The sequence below is a fragment of the Taudactylus pleione genome, unplaced genomic scaffold, assembly GCF_031769625.1.
Source record: "Taudactylus pleione unplaced genomic scaffold, aTauple2 ptg000212l, whole genome shotgun sequence".
NCBI lineage: Eukaryota > Metazoa > Chordata > Amphibia > Anura > Myobatrachidae > Taudactylus > Taudactylus pleione.
This window is the reverse complement of record NW_028284614.1, coordinates 11,543,931-11,557,500: the sequence shown is the minus strand read 5'-3', so window position 1 is coordinate 11,557,500 and position 13,570 is coordinate 11,543,931. Positions and strand designations below refer to the sequence as shown.

Genomic DNA, 13,570 nt, shown 5'->3' with positions numbered 1-13,570 from the left:
TTATGGAGGGGGGCCCTCATTCAGAGCGTGCGCTCTGCTCAGAGCGTACGGCTCTGAATGAGGGCCCATGTCTCATATATAAATATTGCCCAACATTTAAACACGTGAAATCAGGCTAAAATATGCCCCACCCCCGACCCACTCAAACTCCACCCACAAACGATCACTTTGAATGAAACTCCACCTATTTTCATGTAAGCCCCACCCCTTTTAAAGTCTACCAATCAGAATTGCTCACCAAAACAGTTCACTTGTTTGTGTCTAGTATGGGGGATCCAAATATTAAGCCAGTCATACACTGAGCGATAATCGTTCAGAACCGGCCGTTGCCTAACAGTTCTCAACGATTATCTTTCAGTATACGTGAAAATTGCCGAAGACAGTTCGGGATTGTTGGATTATCAAACACGTTTCATTGTATGACCGTTGTTCTGCAGATCCCATGCAGTGTAATTAACATCGTGCCCATACATCGTTCAGTGCATGGAGGCACAGCTATTATTAGACCATCGCCCCTTTACCGTTTTGTAGGATCGTCCTGAGAATCTTGCAGTCTATGGCCAGTATCAGACACCGCCTCACGTGGTTATCTCTATGTGCAAGTTACGAATCTACCTTTCTATTTCTGACTGACTGCCCTCTTTCATATTTCTGGCCCTTACAGACCCGTTTTGACCCCATTTTACACCCACAATGACATCATACCTGCCCCTTGCCAACAGAATAAACCACCAACACATTGTTGGTGGTTTATTCATCTTCACAGAGTTGCATTATCAATGCCAGTTTGCCGTGGCACAAAGATATGGCAACCAGATATTCCCTTGCAAATAAAACCCACCTCTTCCTATATGGAAATATCTTTCAACGTATTTGCTTGGTGATGCGTCCTGGACAATTTGGCCACCGGGGGCACTGCTCCATTGCAGTCTATGGGCAATATTTAAAGGGATCTACCAGAATAACTCCTGTCTGTGTGCACTAATGAGCATTTGCCCAAGACCTGATAAAGAGTCAGCGATGTACTGACCACAGAGGAAGCAGACGGCCTCAGCCATTCCTTCTGCTGTTTGTGTTGTGGGAAAGGCAAGACCTCATAAATCAGTATTTAATAAGGAAGGTGGGGGTTGGGAGAGATTAACAATGGTCAGCTAGGCAAGGGCTTGCGGCTCTCCAAGAATCTCTATAAAATCCATTGTTAGGATGCAGAAGAAAAAACAACAGCTACTATTAAACGTTCTACTAAATTCCAACCATTGAATCAAAACATTATATATGTTCCAAATAAAGACCGCACAGGTGACATTCTGCGAACATAGCAACAACAAAAAACACTATAAGACAGCAACACGTGAATTTCTTATTTTGATTGCAGCTCTACACAAAGAGGGCACCCATGTCATTAAACCGGTTTTAAATTACACTGTCAACATAAATAAAAAATGATAATATTGCTATTTTAAGGCATCACAAAGCCATCCAAAATGTCATACAAACAATCCAATAGACATTACAGGTGCGAAAACCATACAGTGAAATAATACAATAAATTAGATAGTTATAACAGGTGCAATCGGTGACCCTGTGCAGGGCAGATGGAGGGGATCGGAGTCTCAGGACTGTAAATCTGTAAAGCACATATTACAATTTTGATCTATTCCTGCAGAACTGTATTTATTTTCCTAGGGAGCTTGCTTAATGCAGGCATGGTGTTACATTTCCATCCATTTGTCATTGGGCAGGTAATATCCACTAAAACTGTTCTCGATCAATCGGGCCATCATGATCAATCATGTGTTTGGAAAAATTTGTTGCGCCGTTCGGGCTCGAATACCGTGTGTGGAAACATTTCTGTTCGCACCCTCCTGAGGTGGCCGAGCAGAAGTGTGCAAAAAGTCCTGGTTTTGAGAGCGCTAACCAGGACTTTAGATGGGTTTGGCCATTTTCTGCGGCTCAACCCGTTCTAGTTGCGTGCGACATTCCTTTCTACAGGAAATCGGGTACAATAAAATAATTGCAACGCTCCCTTACTGGGTCTCAAAACCTCCCTTTTGCAATGTGAACTATCAACGTAAACATGCATGCCCATACCAGGCTATTTTATCTTAACAGGCGCCAATTCTACCGAACGCTGCAGGCAAGGTCAAAATTGATGTGAAGAGCGGAGAAGGGAACTCTTGTCAGAAAGTATGTGTGTATAGGCCCAATTACTTCCATTTTCAGAGTATCAGCATCACAGTGTGAAATGCTTCAATTTACAGACCTAAGGGAATAAAGGACAGCCATTGAAAGTAAAGCAGACGTGCCGATATGCCACCCACCTGATATAAAAACAAGCTGCATCTCTCCTTTTCTCAGCGTACTGAGGCTACACTGTCAATGACTAGTACCACTAGACTGCATCTCGAATCTCACTCATCTAAAAGCCATTAGGTAGAAGCGATCAGTAAAGAAGAAGGACGCAGAGACCCAGGGTGACAACTGTATTCTGGAATAATGCTCCGGGTCCCCCATGTAGGTGACTGGCACAGAGCCAAATAACATGCTGTCCTGGGTTAAAGCACTTTGTGTCCTGGATGTTACAAGCTAATTGATACATTTATAGCTTAGATAACAAGGAACGATTGTAACGACAGGAAAATGTTCTGACTATAGAACAGCGAGACCTATCCTACCAAAATCAGTCCCTGTACCAGGGGGATCTGTTGGCGCGGCGTCTAATGAATCGCTCCAAGTAACAGGAGCAGATGCTTAGTCATAGACAGCAGATCTCCGTCTCAGTTCCCTGGGCCCAGATTTACATGGATCCCTCGATTAATCCAATAGTTTCATGTGTCCAGGAACATGACACAAAGCAGGCACAACATTCAATAACTCAGGATGTCTCCAGTGAATTCGGTCCTGTGTACAATCAGGAGTCAGGTATGAATGCGGACAGTATAGGAACAGTTCATTACATTTTAGATTGATTTCTGTGTGAATCATGCAAAACATAACCATTGTTCATTCACTCACAGAAATCAGGGACAGGAAGTCTGCTGTATCCAAGAAATATGATTTCCCCCATCATCACAACTGCATTTGGAAGGGTGTGGTATGGCATGTCAACATTCAGTATGTCGACACCAGAATGTCGACAGGATCATTAAGGCAACCACTAAGTCGACATGCATTAGTATGTTGACACCGGAATGCTGACAAGGTCATTAAGTCGACATGCATTATGTCGGCATAAAAATTATGTTGTACAAATAGTCGACACCATAATGTCGACATGTATGGAATTTTTTCCCCCCTTTCTTTTTAACCTAAGTGACATGGAAAAAAAGATGCCGACATTTTGGTGTTGACACGTTGATTGTCGACAATTTAAGCCTGTCGATCTATATACATGTCGGCATACTGGTTGTCAAACGAATGACCATGTCGAAATTCTGACTATCAACATTCAGAAACTGTCAGCATAGTGCTGTCGACATTCTGAATGTCGACAAGTTGACCGGACACCGTTCAAAGACAGATTTAAATTCTTACCTTGTAGCGTCTCATTAAAAGCCTAATGCAAGGTCAGGACTTATATTCTTATTCAGGGGCCATGAGCCCCAAATCACCACACAAGTGACCAATTTAGACACAAATATGGAAGGCCAAACATATGACAGGGAGGCCCATGTACTTTAGCTGGGTTCGATAATGACCACAAAACCCACGCAGATGCAGTACTGGGCAAATTAGGCTTCCCATCCTACTGACACAGATCTGATGGGAATTTTACCATCAAACAGGGGGAGAACAGTAATCTATTTGCCTTCTGACTTTTCTGCTGTTTAGTAAATGTAGCCTGTGTGCAGCTATCCTCAGAGACACAGCTCAGGCATCAGAGCATGACGGTAACCAAATAAACGCTCTGTTCTCCATAGTGAGCGGTGCCGTTTCCTGCGCACCTGGTCCTCAATATACTGTGCACTAAACTCAATCACCAGCTTCTCATCACACCCAACCTCTTCATGCCGCTTAGCAAGAAGCTGGTTCCCTGGCTCAGGGCTTCTGCTGGACTTTATTCCAGAGATCCTGCCGTCAACAGATCTGAAGTTACCTAATATTATCATTGGTTATTTATATGGTGCCACCAATTTACACGGCACTATACTGAGGATTTAAAGTAGGGTGAGAGTTATTACTCCTCCTCGATTTCTTCTATTTTGTCAAACAATATAATAGAAGACCAAGATGACCTGAGTAAACATAAAACACAGTTTCTAAATGATCATGTAATTTATTGGGGGGGATTCTATAGTTCTTGGGCACGTTAAGCTTCAGTCTAAAGTGACAGGAGGTATTCAATGGTCTCCTCAAAGTCGGACTTTTGGACGCCTGCACCACATTGTGCCTGGCTTTTGGACGCCTTAACGGTCTCTTTAGATGGGGTTAGCCGCTTTATGCTACTAACCCCTTGCATTTTTGGCGCGACATCCGCGATAGTAATAGGCTCCCGCACCACTCGCGCACAGCGGCATAAACAATTGAACATCTCCATCACTTTAAACGGGAGCTGCAGCAGCGATAAAACCACTGAATTCCCACCATTGAAGGAAAAAAAAGTGATCCCATACCAACTGCCCCTGTGTGACATAGTAATTGCCCCCTTGGTTACTCCTTCAACCAAATGAAATGATAATTGGATTCAGTAATGCTGGCCATACACTAGCACGATTTTGGTCCGCTTACCCGATTTTCGATGCGTCGTGCGATGAATCGTGAGGAAATCGTGTATTTTTTTTAGATAGGACACGATTCAATGCGCGCTCACGCAGCTGTTAACACGTATATGATCAGATGTGCAGCCCATCATATCTATCGTTATGGTATGCAGATCGTGCAGTGTATTTGTGCATACGATGCATTGTGTGGCCGGCCGGCGTCATATCAGTGACGTTGTGAAGAAGTGTGTTCTTTCAATGACGTTCCCTCCTAAACTGCAGATCAATCGTATCGTCAGATCGTATGTACATCGTGTGTCAATCGTGCGGCCGGGACTGCCAGGGAGTTCAAGGGGAATCGTTAGATGAATCTCATCTTATGCTGGTGGTACTAGTGTATGGCCAGCATTAGACTAGACACAGTCAGGTCTGATTACTGCTAGTCTTGTTGAATCTAATCATCACTAGAATAGAACCTTTCCAGTGATGTAACGATGGTTAAAATGTCTCAACAAACAGCATAGCGCAGTTTGCCGCGTTCATGAGAAATGCCGGAAGAGATGAGAAAAAGTCACGGAAATGTATCAGTCTGGTATAAAGTTATTTCTAATGCTCTGGGACTCCAGCGAACCACAATGAGCGCTATTATCTCCAAATGGACAAACCTCGGAACATTGGTAAATCTTCCCAGGAGTGGCCGGCCTACCGAAATTCCTCCAAGAGTGCATCCAGGAAGCCACAAAACAACCCAGACAAACATCTACGGAGCTGCAGGCTTGGCTCGGTTAATGTCACCGTTCAGAAAACCACTGCTAACCAAGAGGCTCGTCTCACATTTTCCAAAACACACACTGAACTTTTTGGAAGATACATCTGGCAGAAAGCTGTCCAATAAGAACATCATACCAGCAGTCACACGTGGTGGTGGTAGCGAGATGGTGTGGGGGTGCTTTGCTGTTTCAGGACCTGGCCAACTTGCCATCATTTACAGAATCATGAATTCTGCCCTCTACCAGATAATTCTGAGAGAGAATGTCCGGTCGTCAGTCTGTTATGTTATGGAGCAAGAAGACAATCCGAAGTACAAGAGCAAGTCCACCTCCGAATGGCTCAAAAGAAACACAATTTAGGTTTCAGAGCGGCTTAGTCAAAGTCCTGACTTGAATCTGATTGAGATGCTGTGACAGGACATTAAAGGGGCAGTTCATGCTCGAGAACCCTCCAAGGTGGCTGAATTGCATCAATTCTGCAAAGAAGAGTGGGGCAAAATTCCTCCACAGCGATGTGATACACTGACCTCCAGTGGGATGGGTATGAAATACCGGTGGCTCAATAAGTACAAAGCCTAACGCCGGAACCCCGCAAAGCCTAACCCTCTCCCCCCCTAACCCTATCCTTCCCTTAGTGGTGCCGAGCCTCCCCCTAGTGCCTAACCCTAACCTCCCCCCAGTGGTGCCTAACCCTAACCTCCCCTCCCAGCAGCCTAACCCTAAACTTCCCCGGGGGTGCCTAAACCTAAACCCCCCCCCCATCCCCGGGGACAGTGCGCTACTTACCTCCGTCCGGACATTTGCGAAGCCGATGCCGGTATCTTGATGTCATTCGGGATAGCGTCGTCGTCATTATGCCAACAGTCGGGATTCCGGCTTCGGTATATCGACGGCCGGTGTCCCGTCTGCCGGCATTTTAACTACATCCCCTCCCAGTTACTGGGAGTGTTTGGCTGCAGTTGTTGCTGCTACAGGTGGCACAGCCAGCTTAGGGGCAGGGGAGGGGATTCAGTTTTCACATAGGTGATATAGGTGTTGGATTGAATTTTATTGAAAGAAAAAAAATCTATTAAAATCTGCATCTAATGTCGTGTTACCTGATATTCAATTTTGTTTGAATATCTGAAACAATTAAATGTGACAAACATACATAAATAGAAGAAGTCGGGGAGGGGGCTGTATGTCATTCATCCGTCCCTGTTCCATTGGCGCTTACAGTTTAAATTCCTTAACATACAAGCACACACATATTAGGGTTAACTTTCCGAAGCCAAGTAGCCTACCAGTATGTTTTGGAATGTGGGAGGAAACCCACGCAAGCACGGGGAGAACATGCAAACTCCACACATATAGGCAAAGCCCGGGAATTGAACCCATGATCTCGGAACAGTGAGAAAGTAATGCTAACCACTACACCATTGTGCAGCCTCTTCTGCTTAATAAATAACTGGGTTTTACAGGTGATGTTCCTATTTGTGGCTTGCTTTTAATTTAATGCACTAAAAAAATATTCTAATGGTGCGTACACACGGTCAGATTTTTCTTCAGATCTGAACGATAACTATTTTAAAAATCGTTCAATCATTCATATCTGAAGGAAAATCTGACATATCTGACATGTTTGAACGATGAACGATGCGCGTTCCCGATGGTCAGATAACGATATCTGACATCTGATGTGTTTGCAGTCAGATTTGGACGATTCCATTCCTTTTAATGCAGTCAAAAATCGTTCATAGTTCAAATTGTTGGTTAAATCGTTCATCTGACACATCTGACCGTGTGTATGCACCATAAAAGGTGCGTACGATTTTTTGAACGATTTAACTATAATGACGTTGTTATCATTCAAAAAATCGTTCAGTGTAAAACGATAAACGATTAGTGTTCATGCTCGTTCACGTTTGTCGATTGTAGTTCAGTCAGACTGTCCAATTGATCAATTTTCAATAGAAGTTGCAACATTTTTCCTGGAACACACAGAAAATCGTTTATTATGTAAAGTAAAGCCAACTACTTTGTAAAACGATTTTCGTTCACTTTTTCAAAGGAAAAACTGAAAGTAAATGGTTCATTGCTTACATCGTTGTGTGTGTACGCACCTTAAGCCAGAGGTTCCCAAATGCGGTCCTCAAGGCTCCCCAACAGTTCAGGTTTTAGAGATATCCATGATTAAGCACAGGTGGATAAATCAAATTGACTGAGGTATTAATTAAGTCACCTGTGCTCAACCATGGTTATCTCTAAAATCTGAACTGCTGGGGAGCTTTGAGGACTGCGTTTGGGAACCTCTGTTCTTAAGCTGGCCACACATTAGACCGACTTACATCCAACCAGCCAACTTGTTGATTGGTTGGAATGAAAATCTGGTAACGTATGGGAGTAAATGATGATCAGCAATTTGCTCCTAAATGCCAGAAAACAGATGAAAATGGTCGTCAGACAAATTTGTTAAATGTTTGATCTAAATAATTTCTTCAAACAACAGTTTTTGTTCATTTTATGGCGTTTGGGAGCAAATTGCTGATTGTCATTTGCTTTCATTCCTTACCAGATTTTCATTCCAACCAATCAACAAGTTGGCTGGTTGGATGTAAGTTGGTCTAGTGTGTGGCCAGCTTAAGCCCATACAAGAAGAAATGTGTAGTCACTCCGTGAACATGGTAGGAGTCTAGTTACATAGACAATGCTGCAAATTATTGTGGCACTAGGATGGTTTTTGAATTCTATTTGTGTGATTTTATTCCAGACAGACATAAATCCATAAATATACAGCGAGAGGCATAAAACACTAAACAGCCTGCAGTGTTTATTTTGCTGACGGCACCGGACTGTCATTAAGGTACAAAGGTGCTTCGCTTGGACCTGTGGACCATGGTACAAAATCTATACCCAGTCACACACAATAACCAGGAAGTACCTAGAATTCGCAGGTCCAGGACTTGTGTTATCATTTCTATATGGCTCCTTCTGTAATGGCCAGAGAGATATTCTATATACTCCACATGTTGGGCTCACCAATCATAAGTTAGGTCAAATATATAATAACGCAAAGCATAGGGAAAACAATAGGGGGATGAACGTTATAAAAGGGGTTTGATATACTTATTAACGCCATAAACAAACCTGCCATTAAGTTACATAACACAACCATGCTGGAACTTTATGCTTAACCATAAGCACTTTACAGGATGTGGGGTCTATGTACTAAGCCTTGGATAGAGATAAGAGTACCAATTAATCAGCTCCTAGCGGCCATTTTTCAAACACCGCCTGTAAAGTGACAGGAGCTGATTGGTTTCCATCCATGGCTTAGTACATAGACCCTATATGTTTAAAGCCTTTTGATTTGAACAGGTGACTTACGACTGACAACATTTAGTCAGTCAAGTGTGACGGGTTTTGTGCATACTTATAATCTATGAATAGCAGCATAAAGAAACAACCCAAGGGAAAATGGGAATGTCCAAGCTGCATCTTATAGCCTGGCGCGGCGATTTGCTAATACTACAGATATTTGGGGTTTTTTTTGTTTCATGTGATTGACGCTTTAAATTCAGGAGTCTATTTACTAAGCCTTAGATGGAGATAAAAGTGAACGGAGATAAAGTACCAGCCATTCAGATCCTAACTCTCATGGTACAGGCTGTGTTTGAATAATTGCCACTTAAGAGCTGTTTGGTTGGTTCTCGTTCACTTTACCTCCTTCCAATGCTTTGTAAATAGACCCCTCAATCTGTTAAATATTAGAAGAATACAGACGGTTTCTGTTTTAATATTAAATCATCAGCTACGCTAAAAAGCCAAGACCGAAATTGCAATTTACTTAATCTGCCTGACCTATATAGATGTCTTCTCTGTGTCTGCTAATAAACATGGAGATTAGCATTACTCATCGCGTCTGCAAAGGGATGGAATTCCACAGACCTCACGTCTGCGGCCTATGTTCCCAACCTTTATTGTATTAGCCAGTGTCGATGGCGCCTGTAAGATCAGTGGAACGGCCAACCGGATCCAATAAATGATCAAATTTGCCGTCAAGTCATTTTAGAGAAGACGTACGTGAATGATAGTTTCCATTTACACGTCTCCGATTACCAGACTACATTTACATAGAACTGTAGACGTGTACATATATTTAGTGGATTTATTTGCACTTGTAATGAATGTGAGACGCTTGTTTTCTATGGACAACACCAGCTTGGCCATTTGTAGTTACGCTCAAACGTCTGTCTAGTTCTCTGTTAAAAGAACCAATTTTCCATGATAAATAGCCCAACATTTAAAGATCAAAAACAGTTCTGACCCGCAGCTTCTATAATGGTAATTTCCCTGTGATAAACGTCCATTCATATTATACCAAAACCAGGCAACCTGTGTATTATTTCTAGGTACGAGCCCTGGGATGCTGCAAAATCTAGGGTCACAAAATTCTGAGAGACTGTTCCCATGGCTGCATTCAAATATTTTATATATTGCCCAGTAAGGACTCACCCATTGATTGGTATTCCTCATGGCATAAGAGGAGATCCTGAGTGCCCTATGTAAGCACTCCAGCACATAGGTATAAATATCACCCACTGCAACATGTGGATAATAATACCACCAGTAAACACATTTACACCTTGCAAAATCTCTCACCACAGTAACCGTGCTTTGTGCAATAAATAAAGAATAAATTGTTTATTGCAACTAAGATGAGGAAGTTGTGGATGTACAGACTATGTACGGGACAAACCTTTAAAACACATTACCCAGAATAACCTACTCAGCTGTGCGTGAAGATGGACAACCCAGTACTTGTACGCACTAGCAGAGTCTAGTTAATGTCTGGAGCATCAGCCAAAGAGCCCAGCACCGCGACCCAAACCAGGGGCACTGGAGCCCATTAGCGTGGACGCTCTCTGCTGACTTAAAGAACTGGAACAAAATTTGTGTCTGGACAATGCAATCACACACACACCACCCATTCACCAAGACCCACAAGTCCCATAGTCCAGCCCTCCACAGTGCTCAAGGTGCTCAGGCCCATTGGCAACAGTCCCTTCTCAAGGGCTCAAAACACAGGGAGTTTGAATGCTTGCACTATCGATGGTAGTAACTGCATGGCATCCGTGGCCCCACCTCCGAAAAATCAGCATTATAGACACAGTGCACCAAGTAGGATATGGGACCCCCAGTGTTGTAACCTTACAGATAGATAAAAGTCATCACATTGGCATGTAATGACAGTGGGTATGAACTCTGGCTCCTCCCATCAGTCAGTGATGTCACCGCCAGAGAGCTTCGGCATAACACACATCTACAGTCTCCGATCACTTTTATTTCCCATAATTACCACACACACCACCTAATGGTGACCACACAGATACTCCTTATCAGAGCCGTAACAGGGCACAATTGCGCTGTGCTGGCCCCTCCCACTGAGTGCGCAACTTCATGCGCATGACATCATTACGTCCTGCAGATGGGGGCTGGGCCAGCAGCTCTGGTAAGTGCAACGCTGACTAGGTGTCCTCAGGACGTCTGATCGTCTGCATATACTGTGCCAGATCTGGACACTCCGCGGGTGCTGCAGCAGCAATCCTGACTGCAGGGTGCCGTGTTAGCTAGTTACGGCCCTGCTCCTTATAATCACCCAATGGCAACATAACAGCATTATCCACAGCCACGAACGTATAACAAAAAGGCACATAGGCACCAATACAGAGAGAAAGGGTGTCTCAAAAGTATAAAATAGTAAAGATAAGAAAAAAAAGTAACGCAACAGGGGGGGGGGGAGGGAGAGGGAGAAAGAGGAGGAGGAGGAAGAGGAGCTGAGAGGGAAGAGGAGGAAGAGGAGAGAGAGGGAGAGTATATTATATATCTACATCAAGGAAGCTCTGGGGAGATCATTTAGTAATAAATATTACATTACAGTAATACATCGGCACCTCCGCTGGTTTCATTTTGTAAAGAGCATCATAGTGGTCCTCTATTACCTTACACCGCCATATAGCAGATAATGATGGAACATGTGCAGCAAGAATAATAATAACAATTCTGTCTGATGTACACAGACTATATATTATGACAGAAGGTGATGTCAGACATCACACACCTCACAATACAGGCAGAAAAACAACTATAATAGTGACAGCTACACGGATTTAACTGGAGGTTACAGACAAGAAAAAAGCAAGTAACATGGGGAAACTAGAATATGTATCCCATAAATAAGACTACAAAAGGTATGCTGCAGGTACACTATAAATGGCCAGCCAACGGAGGCGAACAACTACTTCCCGAATAAAAATAAAAGGGGAAGGAGGCATCTGACCCAAAGAGCTCACAATCAGAAAAGGACATTGCTGAATTCATAGGAAACCCAGTGTAAAAAAAAAAAAAAAAAAAAAGACGCCTTGGGGCTGCTGTGGCAAGGGACGTCATTATTCACAGTCCCACTTCTTCAGGGTATCAATGGCCATTAAATACTGCTTGGACTATTTAGCACGTGCATGACAGCAGTCTCACAGGAGTGCCAACAGCGGCAGGACACGGCTAATACACAGAAGGTAAAACTTAGCTTTACATGAAAGGAAACTGCCCACCACTAATAGACTCGTCCATCCACTTCTTCAGCTAGAAAGTGGCAACTACTTCAAAGAAAAATTACATTTGTGGAAAAAAAAAAAAACAGACAAGATCCTGTGCCTAGCACATAATTATCTGTTCTAGACCATATTCCTGGTATGCGTTTCTGCTTTTCCAATGTACATATTGTTGTTTATGTCAGCGGTAAGTCATCTTGGTGAATCTTGGAGGGACGTCCTCTGCAGTAGGTTTTAATCAGAGCTTTGTCATGGAAGCCGAGATACCGGCATAAGCAGGACGTGGGGGTTGGGATATTAATATCACAAGATCCCAAGATAATATCCACTAGTGCAATCGCGAGAAAAAAATATAATAAAAGATATATATACATACATTTTATATAAAATTCTGACAGGAAATAAGATAGTACAGTAAAATTATTTCTCATGATTTATAATAAAATTGAAGTAGCACATTAAAGTGAGATCTCATTTCGCCCAGTAAAACTTATGCACCGATGCCACGTCTCCTAAACGTATACGCTGTATTTTGTTTATCTTCTATGAGACGGGCATTCCCTCAGGGAAATTCAGGATACTTTGATTTCTCAGATCACAATACATTCTTCCGCTTGTAGTCTCATCTTGCATGCTGCTTAGATCAGAATGTATTTGTATAGGTTGGAAGGGAAGGAGAATGCTTACATAACAAATTAAAAAATATCGCGCAGTGATGAAAGGGACGACACACGACTGCAACTTCTGCAGCAGAGGCCGCACACGTCTCAGTACCGACCTGGTACCCCAAAGCAAGTGGCACAGCTCCCATACATCCTGGCACATTAGCAGATGTCATACACCTCTCTGCCAACTGGTGTTTCCACCATCAATAAATCAGAACATCCCTTGTGGCCTTGTTACTCCAGCAAAATACACATCTCTTGCTGATTGGCACAGGATCATAACCTATACCAGCTGCGTACCACACTATATCAGCTCTCACTGAGCCCTGCTTCTCCAAAATGTCAGCTCTCTAACTTCAGCAACAAAACCCAATGCATTCAAATAATAAAAAGTTACCCCACATCTAACCTGGTTCCACCACATCACTATTATATATTATATTACTCCAGAGCAGGCCCCCCCATCAACCCCACCATCTTATTGCCGCACACCTGGAACACTCTACCACAGGCATCCTACGCCATTGTTACCCCACCACACTATTACCTTTGACCAGGTGCACCACCTCATCATAACCACCTCAGGCCAAACACCCACTAAACCATCACCTTTGACCGAACAAATGGTCACCCCATACCGGGCACCCTACCACAAAATCACCACAGACAAGGCACCCAACAACATCACCTCAGATCAAGCACCCCGCAACACCATCACTCGATAGCAGGTACCCTGCCACACCATCACCACAGTCTGGGCACCCCGCAGCACCATCACCCAAGACCAGGGACGCACCACACCATTACCCCAGTTTGGGCATCCCACAACACCATCACCCCAGTTT

The 13,570-nt window shown here is 43.4% G+C and overlaps 1 protein-coding gene across 1 annotated transcript in view; it reads right to left on the bottom strand.

Annotated features, from left to right (window-relative positions):
• Window positions 1–13,570, bottom strand: part of LOC148517758 (DENN domain-containing protein 5B-like) — a gene marked incomplete at its 3' end in the record, with an annotated part of 85,623 nt that overhangs the window by 70,817 nt on the left and 1,236 nt on the right. The window lies entirely within an intron of this gene.